General features: G+C 45.4%; 1 pseudogene; it reads left to right on the top strand.

Moving 5' to 3' along the window:
* The first annotated feature begins 10,502 nt into the window (after positions 1 to 10,502).
* On the top strand, positions 10,503 to 10,596 carry LOC111815917 (annotated as a pseudogene).
* Positions 10,597 to 24,829: the final 14,233 nt, after the last annotated feature.

Below are 24,829 nucleotides of genomic sequence, written 5' to 3' on the forward strand. Positions count from 1 at the left end.
AAGTGGAAGGAAATACAGAACCATAGCTAACATGAGAGCTGGAACTCAGCTGATTTCTTCTTTTTTTTACAAGTAGATAGAACATTGTGTGCTGGCATAGAGGCGCGACCCCCTAAGGCGGAAAGGTGTGACAACATGAGAAAAGCACAAGGGGTGCCCTTCAGTAAGCAGGAGGAGGTGTGACCCGGTGCCCGGCAGGGGCCTGGCTCTGAGCAGTGGTGTGGCCAGGACCTGTGACCCTGAGCCTGGCACCTCCGCATGCGAGACAACAGCAGAAACAGGAAGCCCACTCTCACCTGCCCTGGCCTCTCTTCCCCGGAGCAGGCTGTGCAACCCAGAGTGGCTACTGCCTGCCCTTTGATTTCTTTCTTCCCCCAGGCCCCCTGTGGCAGGTGACCTACTGTGGATCACAGAAACAGGCAGGGCACCAAGGAGCACTAAGAATGTGAGCACGCAAGTCCCCCCAGCTTAGCCTTAGAGCATCCCCCAGTCATGCTTCGGCACACTGTCCATGAAATTTCTGGAGGTTCTTGTGCTTGTAAAACTTAGATCAAATAAATGTCTTCTGCTCTTGTATTCATCTATCTGTTGCTCTAACAGTCTTATCCATGAGCATGTGATGGGAAAAGAAACTGGACATTTTCTCTGTGGCAGACTGAGGCAGCTGGCGCGTTCAAGAGGTGGTTTGGGTTTACCTCTGTGCAAGACTAGTGTGTGTTTCTGGGAACACAGACGTGGAGAACCCCTGAGCAGGAAGGCCCGCTGTGCACGCTTCTTGCATATTCATCGTGGTGAACTCATGAAGGAGAAATGCTGACCCTGTGATACAAATGACAAAGCAGCCTCTGGAGGGACAAGTAGCTTAATGAATGGAACGATAGTTCATGCCTGGGTCTGATTTAAATTATTATGCCCTTGTTTAAATTATTACTTTTTACTTGCAGGATAAGATGTATAGACCATATGTTTTGCTTCTAGGAGACCACTGAGTGTCAAGGTTCCTTCACACTGCTGGGGGCCTCACTTCCATGCATGTCTAGGACTTTTCATCTTCCCAAATTGAAGTTCCATCCCCATTAAACAACAGCTCTCTGCTTTGTTTTAAATTTATTTATTTATTTATTTATTTATTTATTTATTAGATACAGGATCTCACTATGCAGCTTGGCCTTGTGGTGATCCTCCTGTCTCAGCTTCTCCAGCACTGGAAATACAGGTGTGCATCACCACACCCATTTTAGGGACCAGCATGGTGCGTCCAGGGTTCCAGGGCCAGTACAGCATGCTGTATCAGGGATCGAACCCCCATCCTTGCTCTTGCCAGACACAAGCTTAGACTCCTGAGCTATCTCCCCAGCCCTCTCCAGTTTTTGTTTTGCTTTGGTTTTGGTTTTATTTGTATTTGGTACGGGGTCTGCAGGGTTTACAGAGTCTCACTACATAGAGCGGACTCATGATGATCCTCCTGTTTCCAGCCTCTCAACAGCTGGGATTACAGGCATGTGCCACCACGCCCAGTTTCAGTCGGCCCCCTGGGTGGGGCCAGCATGGCACACCGTGGATCAAACCCTGGGTGCTGTGCTTTGCCAAAGTAGGTGCTTTAGTCCTCTGAGCTCTCTGTCTCCAGTTTGTTTTAAACACACAATTATATTATACTTATAAAAACAAACTAGATGTTTGGCACGGTGGTGTGTGCCTGTAATCCCAGCACTGGGAAGCTGAGGCAGAAAGATTGTCACAAGTTCAGAGCCAGCCTGCACTACATAGTGAGTTCAAGGTCATCATGAACTATATAGTAAGAGCCTGGCTCAAAACACCAAAACAGCGACAGCAGCAGCAATAACAACTCAGTCAAATAGTTATTATATTATTATATACAATAGTATATGATACTCGGTCCAATAGTTATTAAATCAAAATCAAAGACAAGAGATTGAGGGCCAGGGTTATAGCTCAGCAGCATAAGCACCTGCCTGGCAAGGGCAAGGTCTCGAGTCTAATCCCCAGTATCTAAGAAACCAGCCAACCAACCAAACAAACAAAAAACCCCAGAAAACAAAGATAAGAGATTGAGGCATTCATTGGCAATGTGGTTAATATATAAAAACCACTAAATTTTAAAAACAGCAAGGTAGCCTTTCAGTGTTACAGGATAGCATACGAGGGTTGAATGTAAACCAGTTGAGCACAAGAAGCCACCGGTTCCTCACTGGGTGTCTGGCAGATTTGGAGAGCAAGACGCAGGGGTGCAGAAGACCAGCTGCACGGGGGTGCGCCTCAGGTCAAGCGCATCATCACCATCACCAGTGGGGGTGGGGCCCAGTTGTCACCCCCAGCCCGCCAGCCCCAGCGCTTCCGTGGCCAAGAGCCTGAGGGTCCCTGCCTTCCCCTCTCCCCTGCTCTCACCTGGGTCGGCTCAGAAGGTCAAGCTGCTGCCGCAAAGACCTGCTTGACGGTCTTGAGGGAGCCTGGAAGGGCCTGGGAACTCGTGCGTAGGAAGTAAGGGATCCTCCCAGAGAGGCAGAGTTAGGAGTGGAGCCGTTGAGAGCGCAGAGAGCAGCGCTCTTCTGGTGACTTCTAATTGCTTTCTCCGTGAGAATACTCTGCACACGGCTCGCAGCCACCTAATAGCCTCATCAGCAGGCCTCAGACTGCACTGAGCGAGTTGGGCAATAAAACCTCTAAGACAGAAAAAGCTAAGATAGAATAACATCTCTCTGTTCTGACATGGAGAACACATTTGGTGGAGCTGAGTTTTGAAGTGAAATATAAGAATACAATAGCCTGAAGTGGCTTTCTACATTTCCAACTAGAAGGCGGGTGTAATTACTGCCTGTTGACCTTACCCTGGAGCTGTTAAGGACAAAACATTAGGAAACTTGGGATTTGCACAGGAAGAAACAAGGATGAAATCTCAATTCCCATCAAGTGTCTAGATACTCACCACTTTTTGTCTTGAAAATGCTTATATTTTTTTCAAAACATCTGCTAACTTTGCAGTATGGCCAGAACATAAGACATTCAATGTTGTTTGTCTCCGTATTTCTATAGCCAGTGAAACAGCCACTAATAATTTATTACATGCTGATTAATTATGAGACATTCTTCCAAAACTTTGGCACACATCAACTCACTTAATGCTCATAAAAACTGCAGAGAGTGCATATTACTACCTTTATAGTGGTTATTAAGCTACTGTGTATATCAACTATGAAAATGATTAAACGTCTTCAAGAAGTTAAACTAAGTAAAAGAAAGAAGTCTCAAGAAATCACATATTGTGGGACTCCACACTTATGAATATTAAATGTCCTGGCCAGGCAGATCCACAGACACAAGAAATAGAGTCATGGAGCCGGGCAGAGTGCAATGAGGAGCAACTACTAGTGGGCACCGGGTTTCTATTTGTGCTGAGTAAATTGTACGTGGTGATAGTGAATATACAAAAAGCCATTGAGTTGAAGACTTTGAGTGGACAAATTCTATCACAAAATTAAATATCAACAGAGATGTTTAAGAACATCTTAATGAGGCTTCATGATCAGCTACAGATGCGGAGATGCTAGCAGCTTGCTCCAGTTCGGATCTTCAATGCGCCACACGGAGCTGTGCGTTAGGGGCTTGGCCTTCAGCTTGGCACTCAGAGGAGGTGAAGAAGCTCTTGAGAGATTGGCAGTGTGCCCTCCAGGGACAAGGTAGGATGCTGGTTTCTTCCTCTGCCCTTTGGGCCCAGTCATGATGTCATAGGCTTCTGCTGCCATGTGCAGCCACCATGCTATCCTGTGTCCCTACAACCTTGTAATATCAGGGTCATCGGCATGACGGACACCTCCAAAACCATGAGCCATGAAGAACGTTTTCTTCTGTAAGTTAACCTGCAGCAATTCTTTATTATAGCAATAGAAACCTGGATAGCACAAAGCTATGTATGTATATTTTATAGGCAAATAAACATTATTATTATCATTTTATAAAAGCTTTGTAATCTAGTCTTTAAGTGATGGCACATTTAATGAGATTGTGGATGAATTTACAGAATAAGCATTAACAGATCTAGGAATGCTAGTCCATCTGCTCCGCCATGCCCCCAGTCCCTGGGTATGGCTGCTATTTTTCTTTTTAGAGAGAGTAGAATCAACTTTATTCATTCAATAGATGGTTTTCTGTCTTATCATATAGAAGTAGAGTTGTTCTTGGTTGAGTATGATGTTATGGTGCAAATGTGGAGTACGCTCTGGAGGGTTCAGATAGGACCTCACTATCCTGGCGCTCTCTCTCTCTCTGTCTCTCTCTCTCTCTGTCTCTCTCTCTTTCTCGCTGTCTGTCTCTCTGTCTCTCTCTCTGTCTCTGTCTCTCTCTCTGCCCCTCTCTCTCTCTGCCTCTCTCTATCTCTCTCTGTCTCTCTGTCTCTGTCTCTTTCTCTCTGTCTGTCTCTCTGCCTCTCTCTGTCTCTCTCTGTCTCTGTCACTCTCTCTTCCTCTGTCCCTGCCTCTCCCTCCCTCCCCCCTCCCTCTCTCCTTTCCTCCCCTCTCTCAGGCTGCAGCCATCATGCCTCCATCCACCAAGAGGTCCACACCAGAGCTGAGCTGAGGGCGGTACTTTCTCCTTGAATCGCTAGAACTATGCACAAAATGCAGCGGTGCCTCAGTTAATGTTGGTTGCAATGTGAGTTGGACAAGAACCAAATCAAATTCCTTGGTTAGGCTCAGTGTTGACCTTATGGGGAAAATTTTGTTTGGTTCTTTTCTAGTTTGGTTTGCAACCAGAATTGTCGAAAAATTGAGTTCATGAACCAAGGCACCACTGTAAACCTCTTCATTATAAAGTAGCCTGCCTTTCACATGCTCAGGTAAAGCCAACTCTGCTGCCACCTTGACCTTGGACCTTGACCTTGGCCTTGTCCCACTCCCAGAAATGTGAAAAATAAATCTAGTATTTAATCCATCCAGTTTATGAAATTTTAACCTTTCTGGGGGAATATCTTAATGTTCTGTTTTCTTTATGAGTTATCTTATTAACAACAGGTTAAAGAGATTCCATCATAAACTTTATGTGTTCCAATACCTTGTGAACTTTTTTCCCTATTTGTACTGAATAAAGATCAGAAAATAAAACTTGCATGCTTTTTCAGTGTACGATGTGCTGTTTTGATATGCATGCACACATAAAATGATGATGATAATCAAGCCAAGGAACATGCCTCCCATACTTACCTTTGAGTGTGTAGGTTAAAATTCCTGTTTTACCAGATTTCAACTGTACAATAGTAGTCACCATGCCATACATTAGATCTTCAGGATTTATTCATCTTGTGATTGCAGTTTCATGTCTTTTGACCCATACTACTTTATTTCCTCTGCCTTCCAGCCATTGGCATCCTCCCTTGTACTATTTTCTTCTGAGAATTCAGCTCTTCCAGATGTCACATGCTTATGTATGGACCAGGGTAGCGAAATATTTGTCTTTTTGTGCCTTGTACGCTTTGCAAATATAATGTCTTCTGGTTTCATCCATACTATCACAAATGGCAATTTATGGTATGAGGTGATGAGGTGGTATCTACCTGTGGTCTTGACAGGTGACAGAAATGATGGAAAGATATATCTCTTTTGCATGGAATAGAAGAAGTAATATTTTCAAATGTCAAAACGATTCCCCATCAACATTCCAGTGGTGCTTTTCATAGCAGTAGAAAAACTCCTAAAGTTCCTCTAGAACCACAAAAGTCTACAAATACTTAAAGTGATCTTAAGCAAAACAACAAAGGTAAATGTATCCTGATTTCTGCTTTTAACATACACTACAAAGTGACAGTCATCAAAACTTTATGCTACTGACATGAAAACAAACACACAGGGGGCGGTGAGATAGCTCAGCGGACTAAAGCGCCTGTTTAGGTAACACAGGCACCGCAACTCGAGGGGCACCAGCCCCACCCCCAGGATGGGCTGAGCTAGCCACAGAGTCTGGGCATAATGGTGCATCCTTATATTCCCAGTGCTGGGGAGGCTGAAAACATGAGGATCGCTATGAGTCCAAGCTACATAGTGAGGCCCTGTAACAACCAAATACATTTTGTAAAAAATAGAAGAATAAAAATAAACACACAGACCAATGCTCAAAATAGAAGGCCAAAAATAAGTTTACGCATATTTAGTCAACAAATCTTCAACAAAGTCCAAAGAACAAACAATGGGAAAAGAAAGCCTTCCTCAATAAGTGCTGTCATGGAAACTTGATATCCATATATACAAAAGAATAAAATTAGATAGTTATCTTGGACTATATATAAAACTAAGCTCAAGGTGATAGATTTAAATAGAAGACCTGAAACCATAAAGTTGCCAGAAGAAAACTTAATGGAAAATTCCCTGCCATTGCCTGGACAGTGGCTTTTGGATCTGACACCCAAAGAACAGAAGACAAAATATACAATGAGAATTACATCAAACTAAAAAATTTCAGCATAGTTAAGAATAGCAAATGAAAAGGCAAGGTACTAAATAAGACAAGATAACTCCAAACCATTTGTCTAATAGTTACATCCAAAATGTATAATGAATTCAGTCAACTCAAGAGATAAAGTAGCAATTTTTAAAAGGCCAAAGGATCTGAATATACAATTTTCTAAGAGAGTGGAACAGGCAAGGAGTTTGGACCCTGCATCCTCTGACCTGTAGGGATGCGTGTGGCTCAGCATCATCAAAAACACACAAATCAATGCCTTGTAGTTTTTCTCCATCCTGACTATATATTGCCTGATGTGTCTGCTTTCATATCAGGAAATTGACTGGATTAGTCACTTTACCATGGCTGAAACTGAATACCGGACATGTACCACTTAGAGGAGGTCTATTTGGCTCCTGTTTCCTGCGGGTTCCATCCAGAGTTGCCTGGCTCCAGGGCAGAAATGACATCAAAGAAGGGCAGAGTGGAGAAGAAGCATTTTACCCAGGGCAGCCAGGAAGCAGAGCTAGAATCAGGAGCTAGGTCATACACCCCACGATGCCAGTGAACGATGGCTTCTGCAGGACACAGCCCAGGGACCGTACTCTTCTGACCAGCCCCCTCCTTTGAACAGCACTTTCAGATCTGAACACATCAAAGGATTAATCCACTGATGAGTATGATGTCCCCATGATTCAGCCACCGTACAAAAAAGCCTGACCTCTCAATGCAATTTTCTAGACCCAAACCACAACGCTATGTGTTAGGGGCTGACAAATGGCCCAAGGTGAAAGAACCAGAGTGTAACAAAACTCGTGTGGAGCGCCTCTAGGGCCACCCTCTAAACCATGATACAAGCTGCTTGGCCATAAATTAAGGCTCTAAATTAATTATCTTACACATGCAAGCTCTGGGATGGAAGAGTACCCTTACTGTCCTAGATGAAGACTAATTCACCTTTTTAACATCTTGTCTTTGTAGATATTGTAACCTGGCCAGGTTTGGGTCTTCTAAGAAGCAAGGAAGTCTCGGGCAAGCTGATAAGGTGAATTTGAGGAAAGTCGTCCATTGGAAAGACTTCCAGTTTGACAACTACTTAGAGGAAGCTGGGAAGAACACACTTTTAGCAAGATCAAAAGTTCAAAGAACTGTGCCTTGGGGCTATGAGAGATCCACACTCCTCTCAGATTTTCTCGAAGGGATACCTCATGAACCTATAGTCATGGCTGCCAAAGGAGTCGCTTCCCTGGGCATGTCCCTATGCCATGGTTCTTGGGGGCTATTGCTGAGAGAAGCTTGAGAAGATGAGGGTTGTTTGAATGGGAAAGCTAATTTTATGGGTCAACTTGATTGAGCCAAAGAGTGCTTAGATTACCCATTATTTCTGGTTCTGTCTGTGAGACTTAGATTACCCATTATTTCTGGTCCTGTCTGTGAGATTACAAAATGAGATTAACTTTTGAAGAGATGGACACAGTAGATTACCCTCTCCAACATGGTGTTATCCAACCCACTGAGGATTTGAACAGAGCAAAGAGTGAAGAAATGAGATATTCACTCTCTTTTTTGGCTGCCTCATTGCTTGAGCTGGGACATCTCAGCTCTGTCTCAGTCCCAATTGCAGGTAGCAAACTTGGCACCTTTCTGCCTTCATGGTCATGTTTCTCTACCTCTCTGTGTGTGTGTCTCTCTCTCTGTTTACCCATCCAACTGGTTTTACTTTTCTGGGGACACGGCCAAATGGATGAAGTGACCACACACCCGGCTTGGAGCTGCTGGCTGCCACAGTGGATGCTCATCATCTCTTCCTCTCTGTACACTTCAGGTTCCCTTCACTCTTGCCTTCACATTGGTAGGGGTGCTTTGATGGCCTGGCAGAGTGACTCAGACCTTTGGTCCTCAGGCAACTGAGTCTGTAGCTGTTCAGTTCTTTTCAGGTTGGGGTTATCCACAGTTCTACCCCAGTACATCTGGGCACCTGGCGGACCCCCTCACCTCTGCACTTGTTCCCACAAATGCTGTTCATCACTATGCCCTCCTCCTCCTGCTAAAGAACCATCATGACCCAAGAGTCAACAACTTAGACTTTCATGATGTGCTGAAGGATGGCACTGCTTCCCCTCATGGCTCCCTCTGAGCCAGTGCTTCAGCTTTATCTCTAGGAGGTTCGCTGCTCCTGAGTGGCATGAAATCTGTGACTTAAACGTGCTGTCAACCTCATTGGCTAGAAGATTAGTAAAGCACACTTCTGGCTGAGTCCAAGTGGGTCATGTAGGTATAACCTTGGGCATCATGTCCTATCTCTGGTCTCTTCCTCTCTGATACTGTTTTCCTCTGCTTCTCAGCTACAGTAAACTATGCAGCTTTGTTCTACCCCAACCCCACCATGAGTTTCTATCTTGGAGCCAGATGACTATAGACTGAGCCCCCTGAAACTATGAGCCAAGTAAATTTCTCCTACTTGAAGTCGTGGATGTCAGGTATTTTCCCCACCACTCCAAAAGCTGACTGATAGTGACATAACCAGTGGCTCCCACCTGTACCTCCTTTGCTCTGAAGTACACCCTTGGTTAAATATTCCATACCTGTGGATCAGGCATTCTATAAGTACTTGGATAGCAGCACTACTGGAAGCACTGAAAGCAGGAAAGAAAACCCACACCTATAAAAGACATCCACCTGTGCTAAGGGAAACTTCAGACTCTTCCAGAACAGAAGGGATCCTGTGTAGAACTTTCCACCAAGAGAAATAATACCATATTGATATCATAATATTATATCATACTGAGCATTCAATATAGCTCTATCATAGACAGATTGACCCTTCAGAACATCCCAAGCAACTGGCCTTGTTAAGGGAAAACTGGAGCAGATCACCTTGCTGTGGTCACCCCATTTTTGTGCTTGAAGAAGCCAATAACAAAGGCTGGTTAGCCTGAAGTTGTTGAGCCATTTATCTACTTCTGCATGGGTAATTTAGGGTGGACACAAACATGAGATACAAAATCTTCATTCTTAGCGGTTGACCCCAGCTGTCAATCTTGACCCCTGACTTTCTTGCCTGTGATCCTGTGTGTCTTCTCCCAAGCTATTGACAAGCTGGTTAAGCCAATTGTCCCTGCCCAGAAACAGTATGCATGCCCTTTGTTGCACTTGTCCTGCATAGAGTGAGTGACCAAGGGCACACACACAGCGCAGCCTTCTGAGAGGCTTTCTTGAAAGAGACTGAAACATGGCCACCACCCATTTCAGCTTTCTCTAGCACATGGAATAGAATGATCTGAGCCTCCCCGTCCAGCTAGTCTCACAGGAGCCCCAACAGCCATAGATATAAGCTGCAGAAATCTTAGACTCAGGTGATGAAATGCAGGACTGGCCACCTGCTCATTTCAACCTGCTTATGCTCTCTCATATCAGGTCCGGGGTGGACCATCTCCATCCAGTGATAGAGCGCAGCTGGGCCCATCCAAGCTTAAGACTTAGTGGATCTCCTGAACTTGCTTGTAGTGGACAGCTTCCTGTGGTCAAGATTTCCAACGCTGCCAGGTCCTGAACGCCTTCCAGAAGCTGCCTCTCTCCAGGTGTTCAGGGCCACACTACAAATATGACTGACACTCCAAGACCCTAGAGACACATTCATATACCTCTGTTGGGGCTGAACACAGATTTACGGCCATCCGGCCCCACTGTCACCTGTGACACAGTGCTGGGTCTGCAGGATGGATGGTCCCAGACGCAGGGCTGAGTACTTTATGTCTATGGTCTTGTCTTGCTTTGTGCCTCCCCTATGGCTGGTAGCTCCCTATTCAATCTGTTATGTGGGCCAGAGCATCCCTCAGTGTGAAATGATGCCTGCAGAACTCAGAGGCCCACTATACCTTGCACTTTCTTCTTCAAGGTCAGGATGCAGGATGCAGATTATATCTTTGGAGAGGCTGTGTAGGCACTTACTGACCCACGGACTCCTAAGAACTACCTAGCAGTTGCCTGAATTTTTACATGGTTTACCCAGTACTCTTTGAATCGTTTATCTTACTAAGTTCTCCAGTATAACCATTCCTTTGCCTTTTGGCTAAAATGAAGTACAGTATCTGTTCTTGTCAGTTTAATATCTGATGTTTCCTCTATCCAGCACGTTACCAATCTCTTGCCTCAGCCAATCAGCATGATGTCATCGATTCGATGAATCAATCCAACATTTTTAAAGATTTCCAGTAGCCCATCTTTCCTTGGCCTGGTCCAGAGGACAGGAAAGCCAAAGTAGTTCTGGAGAAAGTCATTACGTGGGCATATTTGTCTATTTTACATGAATACAAATAGTCCCTGACTCTTCGTTTCTGATAGAAATAGAAAATATCCACCAGCTTGATACTGTGTGCCTGAGGCTTAAAAAATCTACTCTAGGAACAGTCCTACCTCTGTCCTGGAGTGTTTGCAGGTGTAACTACTACTTGGTGCAACTGAAAGTTTACACAGATTTAGAAAAGAGGAAATTTGTGCAAGTTTACATAGAAAAATATGCGGCCAGAAATAGACACGATGTTTTTTCCAGTACGATGTAGATATTTGCAAGATTATTTACTATTTGAAAAAAACATGTGCAGCACAGGGTTGTGGTGCGGGATGACAGGGGAAGGTTTCCCGGCCACAGACTTGGCATGCCACCTCACGGTCCTTTCCAGCTCTGGCCGACGGAACAAGGTGCCATGCTCAGGCTATGAAGAAGCCCAGCGACTCACTATGCAGCTCAGGGGCTGGGCCTGAACTCACTGTACATCACAGGCTTTCCCAAACTTGCAGAGATCCTCCCGCTTCAGCCTCCCAAGTGCTGGGATTACAAGTATGCCCCACCACGCGGGCCAGACCGCCAAGCAAGACGTGCTTGTTTAAGGAGCGCTCTATTGCTGGACAAAGATGTACCGCTGGGCCAGTGGTTTCATAGTAAATGTGGTCACAAGAAATTCAGGATTTTGGGAGTTCCGATGATGATGCAGAAGAAAATGACATGATGATATTTCTATAAGTGTAAAATTTTGTCCATGAATAAATGTAGCTCTTTGTGCAGGAGTAAATGAATAAATACAGGTTGTTGTACATGAAAAGATAAGCCATTGCACCTTATGGAGCAAAACAAAAGCAAGCGCAGATATTTGCAGAAGCTGACGCCTTCCCGGACGCCTGCTTTGCACCCTCAGGTGAAGTCTGCTTGATTTCCCACCGAGGAGGTTTCCTCGTGAGTGTTTGCTGCTCTATCACCGGCCAGTTTATTTGCCTCTGGAACAGGAACACTTGGCTTGTGTATCTCCAGTCACAAATTTCTCTTGATAAAAACCATATGAAAATACCACAAAGCCAAGGGCAGTACTGTTGCATAGAGCACGCTTTGTTAAAGACCACAGTTTTAACATTAAAAAAAAATCTCTCCCTAAGGCTGCTCACTCAACCCAAGGCTGCTCTCTCCAACCCATTCTTCATGATAGCTCTAATCTAACAGAATTTGGGTACTAATGGGACATTTGATATCAACCACAACTTTGAAAAGGATAAAAAGGATAAACTTAGAACAGATGACTTCTGGGGTCAGGTTATTGGTGCCCTTAGGTGGTTCAGAGTCAGGACCTCTCCGTAGCAGAAAGGGCCCGACACCTCTACAGGTGACTCGGCTGCTTTGGGCAAGGAGGGCTCCCCAGAGGCTGGCGAGCCACCTTCTGCTCTGCTTGTCCTTCTTTTCTCTATCGCGTTTCACAGGCTACCTTCCATTATCCGAATGCCCACCTCATTCCTCTGCCAAGAGAAAATTATTAGGTGCCAGCACATTCAGTAGATGGCTATTTGGTTGCATTTGAAAATGTTCATTTACTGTAACAGGCCCATTATTCTAGGAATGTAATTGGAACCCGGACTGTTATGACCTCAGGAAATAGAATGTAACAAAGCCATGCAGAAATATTAACTGTGCCCTGAAGCAGGGCAGCCCTCTCCTTGGAGAAAGTAGAAGAATCCATCTCTCTACCTTCCTGCTCGCTCAGAAGCCTACAGATGGCCGGGGCCTCAGGAACTTCAGAGGATGTCTAATCAAAAAACTTCACTTGACTCACAGGGAAACTGAAGAATACAATTTAAAAATTAGAACTTTACATCCCTGAAGATTTTGTTCTATAGAACTCACATTTGAAGTAGACAAGGAAGACTTGGAGTGCACAACATGGAAGTTGGAAGGACTGAAGGCCAGATGACAATGTTAAAATCACTGAAGGACTGAATTAAAAATAGAGATGGACATAAAAACTAATGTCCAAATTGACAGCTGAGTAAAATCAAGGGTGTCACACAAGAGGACAAGGATGCTTTCGGTGCTGACCTTCTGTCTCATGGTATCTATGGCGCTTTTGAAATGTATTGGTAAAATGGAGCTCAACATAACCATTACACACTCACGCTGTGCGCCATTCAAATAGCCGGCATCAGAACTTGGAATGATTTTAATGATTTAGACTGGAAACTATTCAACCAGTGGGTTTAAAATAATTAGAAATGCTACCCTTTTCTAGTGAGCTCTACATAGGCTAATCTGGGCTCTTACCTTTAAGCCTCAGAATAGCTGGATTCTAGAGAGCTCATTTGAGTGTGGTTTCCTTTTTGAAGGTAACATTTTATGGCCTCGTGTGACTCTAAAGAAGGACGTCATTATATGCTCTCATCCCTACATATGAGCCATGCTTGAAATTTCTAACTTCAGCCTTAGAACAAAGACCATTTTGCAGTACAATAATACATATTTACTAGTATTAAAATAGCAGGCTTATTGTAAGTTTTACAACATTAAAGTGCAGTGGAATATTTGAGGCTCAAAATAATTTATAACATTTAACATTTTTCCAGTTGGGTTAAAAATACAAAGCCAAGAGCAATGTCCAACAGACAAGAGTGAAGGATGTGGACAGCTAATCTTAGAAAAGGAAAAATATATAATCAACCTAAATGTACCATATCTTTGCTACACTTATTACAAGAGAAATGCAAATTAAAACTACTGAAATATTGGTTTTTGCCAATCAGATTCAAGGAATCTGAAGCCACGCTTTGAGCTGGAGAGGCTGAGGGGGAAGAGAGACACTCTCATACATTGTTGGTGGGAGTGTAAATTGTTATAGGTGCAACAAAGATCCACTCGGCCATACCTGTGTTTGCCCTTTAAACCAGGGTTGCTCTTCTATAACCTTAACCTTAAAGCACACTTACCCATGTACAAAATGACACATACGCAAAATAACCCACTGTAGCATTCTTTGTAGCCGTGAAAGATCAGAAGCATCCCAAATTTCTGTTAGCAGGACTGTTTAGATGCAGCATAACAAATACAGGTTTTTTTTTTTTTTTAATGAAGAAGTTCTGCATCACAGCTTTTAGTCACTGCTACAGAATGCCTGAGAAAATGAACTTATTAGGGGAAGATTTGCTTTACCTCATGGTTCAGACAGTAAACACAAGCCTCAGAAACTTTCAGTTGGGAACAAGGCCTCCACTAGCAGGTGGACTCCGGGCTATGTGGGTTATGCTCTGGCAGGAAATTTGTCTACATTTTGTTCATGTTCTGAGACTTTACAGAATGTTTAAACTATAGGGTGGGTGCTGATTTCTTCCTTTAGTGAGATTTACACTAAGAAACAGTAACACAAAGCCCATTTAAAAGGTCTTCAGTTACCCCCAATGGCAGTACTTGTAGACTAGGTACCTTTGAGAGTAAGGTTGCTGAAAAGGTTTAAAGGGAGCCAGGCACTTCCCATCGTGAAAACAGGAAAGATGCCTTGCCAGAACCACAGGAATCAGCAAGACGCCTCTCTTCACAGGGTCAAAGGTGCAAGGCTGTAAACATTCACTTGGGAAGAGAGTCTCAAGCTCTAGATGGCCCCAAAGAGCACTGATTCTCCAGGAATCAGTGCGCACTGCTCAGCCATCTGAGTCACTCAGAAGCCCCTGCTGCTGTGATTTAAGAAGGTTCAGCAACTGCCCAAGCTGGCAGCAGAATTTGGTATCGTCCTTATCATGATGGTCTTACAGTCATGCAGAATGCAAGAGCAGGGTGAGAAAGGCTTCCACCCAGACGTCAGAAGATGGCCTGGAGGCTATACAATCTGCCCTTGGAAGGGCAGCGCGGGAGACCGTGGATGGGAAACCAAAGTGCAGCAGAGAAGCCAGCAGCATAAGCGTCCCAAGGAAAGCTACGGGAAACAGAGCCGGCCCAGGAGGGAGGCCACAAGGGGTACCACCGGGGTGGGGGTGACACCGGGGGGGGGTGCCACCAGGGTAAGGGTATCACCAGGATGGGGGTGCCACCAGGGCGGGGGTGCCACCAGGGCGGGGGTGCCACCAGGGCGGGGGTGCCACCGAGCTGGGGGTGTCCAAGATGCTTAGAGGTCAAGTCTTTGCCCTGAGTGCTGGACATAGATCACAGAATTTAATGTCATCCCTTTTGGTTTTGGTCCTGGCTTGGTCACATTTCTTTCTACCCTATTTCTCCCACTTGAAGTGATTAGCCTGTGTCATTGTATGTTGGAAACGTTTACCTTTCTTTTCCTATTTTTATAGGGGCTCGCAGCTAAGCATTCGCCTTGTGTCTCAGGAGAGAATGTGGACTTGGAATTTTCAGCAGTGATGGATCAGTTAAGACTTTCTTTCACTTATAAATATGGTCTCTAGCTGCATTATTTACCTATAAAAGTCTTACACTTATCTTTTTTGTAGCTGCTCTATTGTATAAAAATACCACGTTTTTTTATTCATTCCTCAGTTTTGGGGCATTTGAGTTATTTACAAGATTTAACTGACGAATTGCTCTGCTATAAACATGGGGGCACATAAGTCTCTGCAGCATGATGTTTTCAGTTCTTCTGGAAGAATGCCGAGGAGGGGACTCGTTGGTTCAAATGGTACTTCTAATCCTAGTTTTTTGAGGAATCACCACCCTGATTTCCATAGTGGTTGTACCAGTCTACACTGCCACAAACAGTGGGCATAAGCACAGTGTGGTCCCCCTAGTGTAAGAACCTGAAGGAGCAAATAGGATCTGAAAGCATCAGTGGACACTGAGAAAGGGAAAGAAAGTGTTCTGAGAGAGGGAAACACTGTTGAGGGAAAGGAGGGAGGAAAGAAGGAATGGAAAAAGATATATATATATTAGCTTGGACAATTGTACTGCTGATTTTTGCTAGTCTGTATATAGGCATAGTTAATGTTTAATTTTTTTCACCTTTTTAATTTTTTGTATACATATTTTTTACCAGTCTTACAGACTTGTATCTGGTAATCTGAACAACTAATTTGAAGACACCAATATGCACTGTAACAACCATTGCTGAAGTCTTATCATGTGGTTAGTGAAATTCTGTATCATTTCTGACTTTTCTTTTTTAATATTTTTTGTATTCTCTTTAAAAATGAAGAAAACATTTCTAAAAAGATTCTGACAATGCGTAAGTGTGGGTTTAAATACATTTCACATAAAGAGATGTGGGGGCCGGTGGCAGAATCTTGCAGTTTGGGTCTAGATGTCATCTGAGCGCCTTAAGTATACAGAGGTGGGGCTTTCAGAAGGTGACCGAATGATGGGGCTGCCACAGCTGACTTGCTGTCAGGAGAGGGGAGCTGGATAGAGGTGGGCCACTGAGGGCATGATCCACAAGGGCATCTCTCCCTTCCCCACTCCTCCTCTTCCTGTTCGCTTTGGTTCCTGGCCACCGTAGTGTGAGCAGCTGTCACTTTGCTATGGTCCTCTGTCATGTCCTCCTGCCTTGGAACAAGCAGACTATGGACTAAATACATGAGCCAAAATAAACCTTTCTACCCATAAACTGTTTGTGTCGGGTATTGTAACCCAACAATAAAAGAGTAACTAAGATGTTTATTTTTTAAGATGTTCTTTTAGAAACGCATTAAAAACTCTTTCATTCCTTATTTAGGTCAAGAGTTCGCAGTGGTAGCCAAGGCAAGGTAAGTGTCCCAACGCAAATGCCTTTACTGCACGAACGTTAAGCATGTGCTAATTTGTCCTTGCGATTTTACCATCACAGCCTCCTGTCAGGCTTCTTCTACTAGACTTCCTTAAGTCTCTTCTCAAGCAGCAACCAGAATCTTCCTGCTAAGAGTAAAATTCCATCAGCCTTCTGCTCAGCGCCCCCAAGCTCTCAGCCTACTGTGAGAATCCTCACACTGGTCCCGCGAAGGTGATCCTCTGCACCTCCGGGGCCAGGTGCCACCCGACACTCCACACCTATCCCTCTTTGCCTGCTTTGTGATCCTGAAGCAAGTTCTTACTGGTGCTTTCCTGTGATGATGTGCAATTTTGTCAACTGAAGGTACTGCAAGAGGCATGAGTGAAATACCGTAGCGACTTTGCAAAACCATGGCAGACATTAAGTGATTGAGAGTTCACGTAATCTGACTCAAGAACCTGCATTTTTCATGTTGTGCTTTCATGCTTCCTAATTATGGCAGGAAACCATCTTTCCAGTTGACCTGAGCTATTGCTAATATTGCTAATGTTATTTAGGCAAAGATATTAAACCAGTGTCAGGTTCATTTATTGATCTCATCGCTGGAGTTCAGTCTTAATTACTGTGGAAAGGAAGGTATGATGCCTAAATAAATAAACAGGACTTTTCTCAGCCCCTTTTTTGCCTTACTATCATAAAGGTCCATGGATTAACAGTGCACAGTAACTTTAAATTATATCACTAAGTGGTTTCAATAATTTGGATGTTCCCCCATAATAATTTAGTATCTTGCTACAATTTACAAAACCATTTTTAGTAACTGTCTTAGTTACTCTTCTCTTGCTGCTGGGACAAATACCTGACACTCAAATTAGGGAAGAAAAGGATTATTTAGCTCCCAGTTACTGGAGGTTTCAGTCCATATTCAGCTGGCTCCAAGGCAGAGTGGCACATGGCAGAGGGCAACCTTTCATAGGAGGGCAAACAGCAAGAGCACAGGGAGGAGTAGCAACAGCTCAAGCAGCTAGCTTCTCTTCCTTCCTTGCATTAGAAAGCAAATTACCTGCCCCAAGGCAGGTACAGCATCCACACCCACAATAATCAATCATAAACTCCAGAAGTCACCCCAAGAGTGCCTGAGGTTTTTGGGGGACACCTATACACAAACCATAACATTCCGCCCTTGGACCCCCAATGACTCATGCACATCCCCATATGCAAAAGCCATTCTAGTCCATCTGTACGAGTTGCCAAAGTCCCAACAGTTTCAGCATTGCTGAAAAGTCCAAGTCCCAAGTCTCCTTGGGATTCAAGGCAAACTCTCAACTGTGAGCCCCTGTACAAAGGAAAACTTAAACACTGGAACATTCAAAGGCACAAGATAAACGTTACCATTCCAAAAGGTACGCACAGCAGGATACCAACCACGGGGATCAACACAAGTCCAAAACCCAGCAGGGCAAACATTAAGTCCTGCAGTTCCATGTGGGACATCCCAAGCAATCTGTGATGAGCTGTCAGCTCCATGTGGCTCCGCCCCTGTGGCACTCATGGCGGTAGCTCCCATGGCATCCCTCTTAGGCCGGCTTCGCTCCCTCCTTGCAGTTTCCTTTAGATGATCCATGTTCCTGGCTTTTCCAAACTTCTGGGGTTTCCACTGAATAGGCTTCTCTCTCACAGCTTCACGCACTGCCCTCTCGGGAGCACACCGCCTGGCTTCCCAGGCCGCCTTCTGAAATCGAGGAGGAAGGCTTCTTACCCTCAGAACTGCATTCTGAATGCGCCTAAAACCAATGCCATGTGGATGATGCCAAGGGCTGCCGCCAGCTGGAGCAGGAGCCAGGTTTTGCTCTCTTGGCTGTAGGGGTGGAGCGCCTGCATGGCTGAGCACTCGGACCCTGATTCTGAGGAATAATTTCTCCATGCCGGCGCCATTCTGGAACCTGGCGTGGCCGCTGCCGCCACTCTGGAATGTGGGGCTCTGCGGCTCCCCCTCAAGGCAGAGTCCCTGACCTCTGCAGTTCCGAGGCTGCAAGGGTGGAGACCTACCACCTCCTCTGAGGCCCCCAGGCCGTCCTGTCCATTCTCTCGTTCCTTCCCGGCAATGGAGAGCCTCTCAGCTCCATCTTTGCAGTCCACAGGTTTCTTGGCGCTTCCTTTCTGGTCCAACTCACAACATTTTGATCCATCCAGCTGGGCTCCTTGCTCTTCATTCTCAACATAAATCTGGCTAAAAGCCCCCAGTAACAACCAGGCCACTGCCCCAATATTTGGCTGCTTTGAAATATGTTTTACCAGACTGATCAGTCCACCATGCTTAAGCTCAGTCTCAGGCAAAGTCTCTGGACGTAAACAAAATCCAAATAATTTTCTGCCAAGTCAAAACACAAATGATCTGGAGTGCAACAACCAATGCAGTCCTTCTTCCCAGCAGAAACCTCCCAGCCTGGTCTTCACAGGCAGGCTTTCTATCAGCCTTCTGGTCTTCTGAGCTCTGACCAGAGTCTTCCACACAGTACAGCTGAAGCTGCTTCAGCTCTTCGCAAGTGGGCAACGTCTTCAAACCTTTCCTATCTCTTCCCAAAAGCTTGTAATCCACATGGTCAGGTTGAGCCACAGAAATGACCCCACTCCTCGGGTACCAAATTCTGTCTTAGTTACTCTTCTCTCTTTGCTGGGAAAAATACCAAACACCCTAAGTGAAGGAAGGAAAGGTTTATTTAGCTGACAGTTACTGGAGGTTTCAGCAGGCTTCATGGCTGAGCAGCACAAGGCAGAGGGCAACCTTTCATAGCAGGGCAAAGAGCAAGAGCCCAGGGAGGAGGAGCAGCAGCTCAAGCAGCGAGCTTCTCTCTCTTCCTTACATTAGAATGCAAATTACCTGCCCCAGGGCAGGTACAGCATCCACACCCACAATAATCAATCACAAGCTCCAGAAGTTGCCCCAAGACTGCCTGAGGTTTTGGGGGGACACGTATACATAAGCCATAACAGTAGCTAATCTCCCATAATTAATAATAATAGGTATTTTAGTATGTATACTACACTAAACTTGTATATATACTAGACTTTGTGGGGGCTGGGCAAATGCAATGGACTAATTAATTTAATGGAGGAACTCTCGAGGCAGCCAGCGGTTGGCCACAGCTCAGACACTGATGGTGCCTTTTACTGAAGTTTACAATGATATATACTAACATACCTATTGTCTCCCATTGCTGGATTTCAAAATGCAGGCAATGTTCCTGACAGGTGTATTTGTAACCATGTTGTCCTTACCTCCACAATACTAATTTGGGTGAGAATCTGTAGCTCCCTGCCTAGTCTGAAATACCCTAGGATTATCCTATGCTCTTGCTCTAATATTTATGTGCTTAGAATAAGGTGTCACCACTGGTAATGATGCTCCACGTCTTTCAGAAGCCAGCAAGGCAGAGCTGGGGCTAGAATCAGCCAGTGGCCCTCCCTGACCACTGTGTGCTCTGTGTGTTTCAGGGTCCCACAGGCACTGTGCTGATACCTGCCCACAGTGTAAGAAAACCCAACCACCACAGCCCAAGCCCCGCTCAAAGAGATAGTTGTCTAAGTTACAGCAATAGTTATGAGACATCACTCTTTCTGTTGGTTTTTTTTTTTTTTTTTTTTTTTTTTTAATCAAAAAATCCCCTATTTGTGATTTCAAAGGTTGGCTCTGTGCCTCAGCACATGTCAGGACCAGGACGCTGCTCTAAGCTCATCTGATCCGGAGCGATGGGATTACCTGTCACACATGGAGCTTGATTGCTTTGCCAAACAAGCATATGGCAGTGAGTGGCACCAGGTGAGGGTAAAGCACTTGAACAGGAAGTGACAGACACTCGAGGCTGAGAAGCTGGAGGTGCACAGCTGTAGGGCTTAGAGACCACACGGCTAGTGCTGCTCCTGCCTACTTCTGGGAACTCATTCCTCATCACCTGTGAATTCTGCAGCCTCTGGTTCAAAGGACTAGCAGCTGCGAGAGCGGGAGGCAGGAGCACCTTTGTCAAAAGGGGTATTTCTTCAAGGATAACATATCAAGACACAGACAGAAGACAAACACAGCAGGGGCTGAGAGGAAAGGAGAAAGTGGTGGAAGTGGAAGGGAGGGAGACAGGGAGCTCAGCCTGTGGTCAGATCATTGGTGTTGGGCTTCACACATCCTTTTATTTGGAGCTGTTTTCTACAGCTTGAAACTGGCTTTCCATTTAGTTAACAAAGAAGTAAAATTAAAATAGTAATTTTCAAAAATGTCCAAGAGTCCAAGAATTGTTGAATATTAGGAATTCTGTTGTCACTCAACATTTACATTCTTTCAATAGTGTTAAAATGTTAACAGAAAGTGATGCATTTTCCCTAGATAACAAAAATGGCCAAATTGGACATTCAAGATCTACCTGTGATTCCAAAAATAATAAGTTCTAAAATTTGATAAAAGATTCTTTTTAAATTTAGAAGCAACTAAAGGATGTGCTTATCATCACTATTAATTAGAATCCTGTACAGATTCTAAAATTCCACCTAGAAAAAAGAAAGTAATAAAGACCCAAAGATTAGGTAATAGAAAGAAAAGTTATTATCCTCGGCAGATGACTCTGTTGTTTTACTAGGAAATCTAGTACACCCCATCTAAAATATTGCAAATAGTTTCTAATATGAATTTGGCACTTTTTGATATTGAAATACGTGATATAATTATAACATGGCACATAAACATGCAGATTTACAGCATATTTGCCAGAAATAGACCAAAATGTATGTAAGAATGTAGTGTTTCAAAAATGTAATACTTTCAATAATGGGGGAAAGATGGACCCTTCACTAACAGGCCATCTAGGCCACTCTTTGTTAGAACAGTGAAGCTGGGCTCCAGTCCCCACGTTACGTGCTGCAGTTTTCTCATGAACTTTCCCCGAATGGCTCCTGTGTTGAAGGCTTGCTGTCTGGCTAGTGGCTCTACTGGGAATTGGTGGAAACATTAGTGGGTTGGGCTCCTGAGAGGAAGTCGGTCATTGGGACTGTCGAATGAAGGGTATATTTTGCACCCAGTCACTTCTCCATCCCCCCTCTCTCCTGTCCACCATGAGGTACACAGTTTTGTCTCACCATGTGGTCCCTCCTATGGTGTTCTGCTTCAACACAGGCCCAGAAAAGATAGATAGTGCCAAGTGACCATGGACTGACACCTCTGAAACTGTGAACCAAAATAATATATCTGTCCTTGAGGTTGATTTTCTGGTTGTTTTGTCACAGTGACCTAAAGCTGACTAACACAGAAACACACACACACACACACACACACACACACACACACATCAGTTGAAGAACTGGGGTATCATGTGAGTATGTCTTAACCATTAGGTGCAGAATCTCTAGAGTTTGTAGAGGTTCAGAAACATTTGGAGAGAGATTAGAGAAAGCTTTCCTAGAAGTAGTACATAAGGAGCAATTTTAATGGGAGCTCAGGACATCATCGTAATGATAGGAATATGGACAGTGTTGTTTATGTTTATGAGATTTTATAGGGAATAAAGGCTACATTTGGAATTGGACTAGTGGTGATTCACGCTAAATCTTGGTAGCGAACATGTCTATGTTTTGGCCATGCCTGCAGACCTTGGGGGGCTGGGTAAATGCAATGGACGGATTAATTTAATGGAGGAAATCTCAAGGCAGCACAACGGTCAGGCTGTGGCACAGATACTGATGGCTCCTTTTACTAAAGTTTACGAGAGCTTGGAATAAAAAACAGAGTGGAAAGATTGGAAAAAATTAGAAGTTGGCCAGAAAAAAAATGTGTGTAACTCAGAGCTCAGGAAGATGTGGTCATAAAGAGATTACTACCACAAAAAGAGGTTAAGCACCTTGCACTGGGACAGTGGGACAGATGTCTTGAGACGTCTCTGGAACTGGCCACATCCCCCACAACCTTGGCTTAAGATACAAAAGTGTAAACTCCTTTAAAAGACTTCGCTTTTGAGGAGACAATGCCAGGGCTTACATGGGCCACCTAGAAAGCTGTTTTTCCCAGAATTCAGCTGTGAAGGCACTCAGAGGTCGCTGAATCCATGGTCTCAGGGGGCCCAGCTATTGCTTAGGCTGGATGCAGACCTCGGTATCCTTTCCTTCCCTTCCTTTTCCCTTCCCTCCCCGCTCTTCCCCTCCCCTCCCTCATGATTCTGGGTTTGCTGGAATGCAGAGTGTAGATGTTGTGAGATTACAGAGGCTTCATCACAGATTTCAAAGGAGAGGCTGTGTGGTTGCTAATTGTGTGTCGGTGTCAGTTCCCTTCACTGAGAGGGAACTAATTGCTGAGAGGGTGATGTGTGAAGTTTGAGAGTGAATCCAAACCTGTAGTGCATGTGTCAGGGCATTGGAGATACCAGGAACAAAAGAAAATTGTTAAGAAAAACCAGAGGCACTGGGCAGGGCCAACCCAAGTGTGGCCATGTGGGCTGCAGCTCGCAAGGCCTCAAGAGCTGGACTGACCAAGACCTCTGGGGCTCACAGCATGCACCACCAGCCCAGAAGCCACCAGACGGTCACAGGCTTCAAATACTTACTCTCCAGATTTTGGTCCCACTATGGTCTGATACTCCAGGATATTGTCATATTTTTCTCTTTTGAAATAGGGATGTTCACCCTTTGCTACTGCATTTGGGAGTGTTTCCTTTTCTTTTTTAATTTACAAGGGTTCACATCTCAGAGTTTGCCTTCAATTTAAAAGGAGATTGTGGACTTGGACTCCTGAGAAAGTCTGGGACTGTTCAGACTTTGGGGACTGCTGGAAATGAGCTGAATGCATTTTGCATTGGGAGATGGGCATATGTCTTTCAGGAATCAGGGGGAGATGCTATGATTTGAGTGTGAAAATCCCTCAAGGCTCACATGTTGAAAGTTTAGTGTCCAGATACTGAAAGATGGTGAAAACTTTAGGAAGTAGGGGATCTTGGAGGAAGTAACTCACTGGCAACGTGTCTTTGAAGGATATGTTGTGTTCCTGGCCCTGAACTTCCCTTCCTTTTCCATCCCCTCCCTTCCCTTCCCCTCCCCTCCCCATTCTCCTCCCCTCTCTTCCCTTCTCCTCCCCTCTCCCCTCTCCTCTCCCCTTTCCCCTCCCTCCTCCTCCCCTTCCCCTCCCCTTCCCTCTCCTTCCCTCCCTTTCCCTTCACTCCCTCTCTCCCTCCTTCCTTTCCCTTCCCCTTCTCCTCCCTTCCCTTCCCTTCCCTTCCCCTCTCCTCTCTCCTCTCCCTTCTCCCCTCCCCCTCCTCCCCTTTCCCCTCCTCTCTCCTCTCCTTCCCTTCCTCTTCCCCTCCTCCTTCTTCTGTCTTTTCCTCTCTCCTCTTGTCTCCCCTCCTCTCCTCACTCCTCTTTTCCTCTCTCCTCTCCCCTACCTCCTTTCCACTCCTACCCCATGAATTGAGTAACCTGGCTCCACCACACCCCTCTCACCCCTGAATATTCATCCTACATGTGGAGTGGTGCAGTAGAACTGTGTATGCACTAAGATATCGATTGTTTTTTGCTGCAGCAAAGCGATGCTGCCAGCTCAGTGGAAGACTTGCTGCATTATGACCCACGGTTGTGCTATTTTCTTAAAAGCTGCTCTCTGTGTACTGCTATTAACAATCTTAGAGGCAGATTCTTGGGTTACAAACATGCCAAAGAAAGAGTAGTGAATGTGCTGAGTCTGCGCAGTCTCATCTGGTGGCCCCACAGCCACAAGGGCCGACCATCCTCAGCACTTTTCTTCCACAAGTAGCAGGGCCTGCTTGGGCCCAGAAGGACCTGGCCAGTGTCCACTGGCTTGGCCCGGGCCACCTCCCCTGCAGCCTGAAGCCCAGGAGAAGCACAGGGAGGAGCCCCGCCTGCACCTGCTGCTAGTTAGGCACCGGGAGATGGACGCCCGGGGACTGTGCACTGGCAGCATGTGACAGTGAAGGTTGGGCAAAGACCCAAGCCAGGCAGGGCAGTGACCTGCCCCAGAGCCAAGGCCTGGCTCAGGCTTGGTCCCCGAGCTTTCAGCCTGCGGAGCAAGAGCACCTACCACATGGTGCGGCAGCTTCCTCACAGAGCGCACGCTTGGGCTCTGGAAGAGCGGGTCTTGGCAAGAAAGCGCAGGGCAACAGCACGTCCTCAGCTCGCTGTGGCACCCACTGAGTGCCCCGAGCGGCAGTGGCACTCCAGAGCCAGGGTAAGGATGGGCTCCCTCCCCCTTCTCTGTTCTCAGATGCCTTACTACCCACTGGTGTCACCCGCCACTCAAGCCAACCGGACACCAGCTAGCAGGACATAGAGCCATTCAGGCTGGAAGAAGCATAAACCTGGGTAGGTGATCCCTAAAGAATGCCCGGCACGACCACTGGCACAGCAGC

The sequence above is a fragment of the Octodon degus genome, unplaced genomic scaffold, assembly GCF_000260255.1.
Source record: "Octodon degus isolate 3935 unplaced genomic scaffold, OctDeg1.0 scaffold00023, whole genome shotgun sequence".
In the NCBI taxonomy this organism is placed as follows: Eukaryota; Metazoa; Chordata; class Mammalia; order Rodentia; family Octodontidae; genus Octodon; species Octodon degus.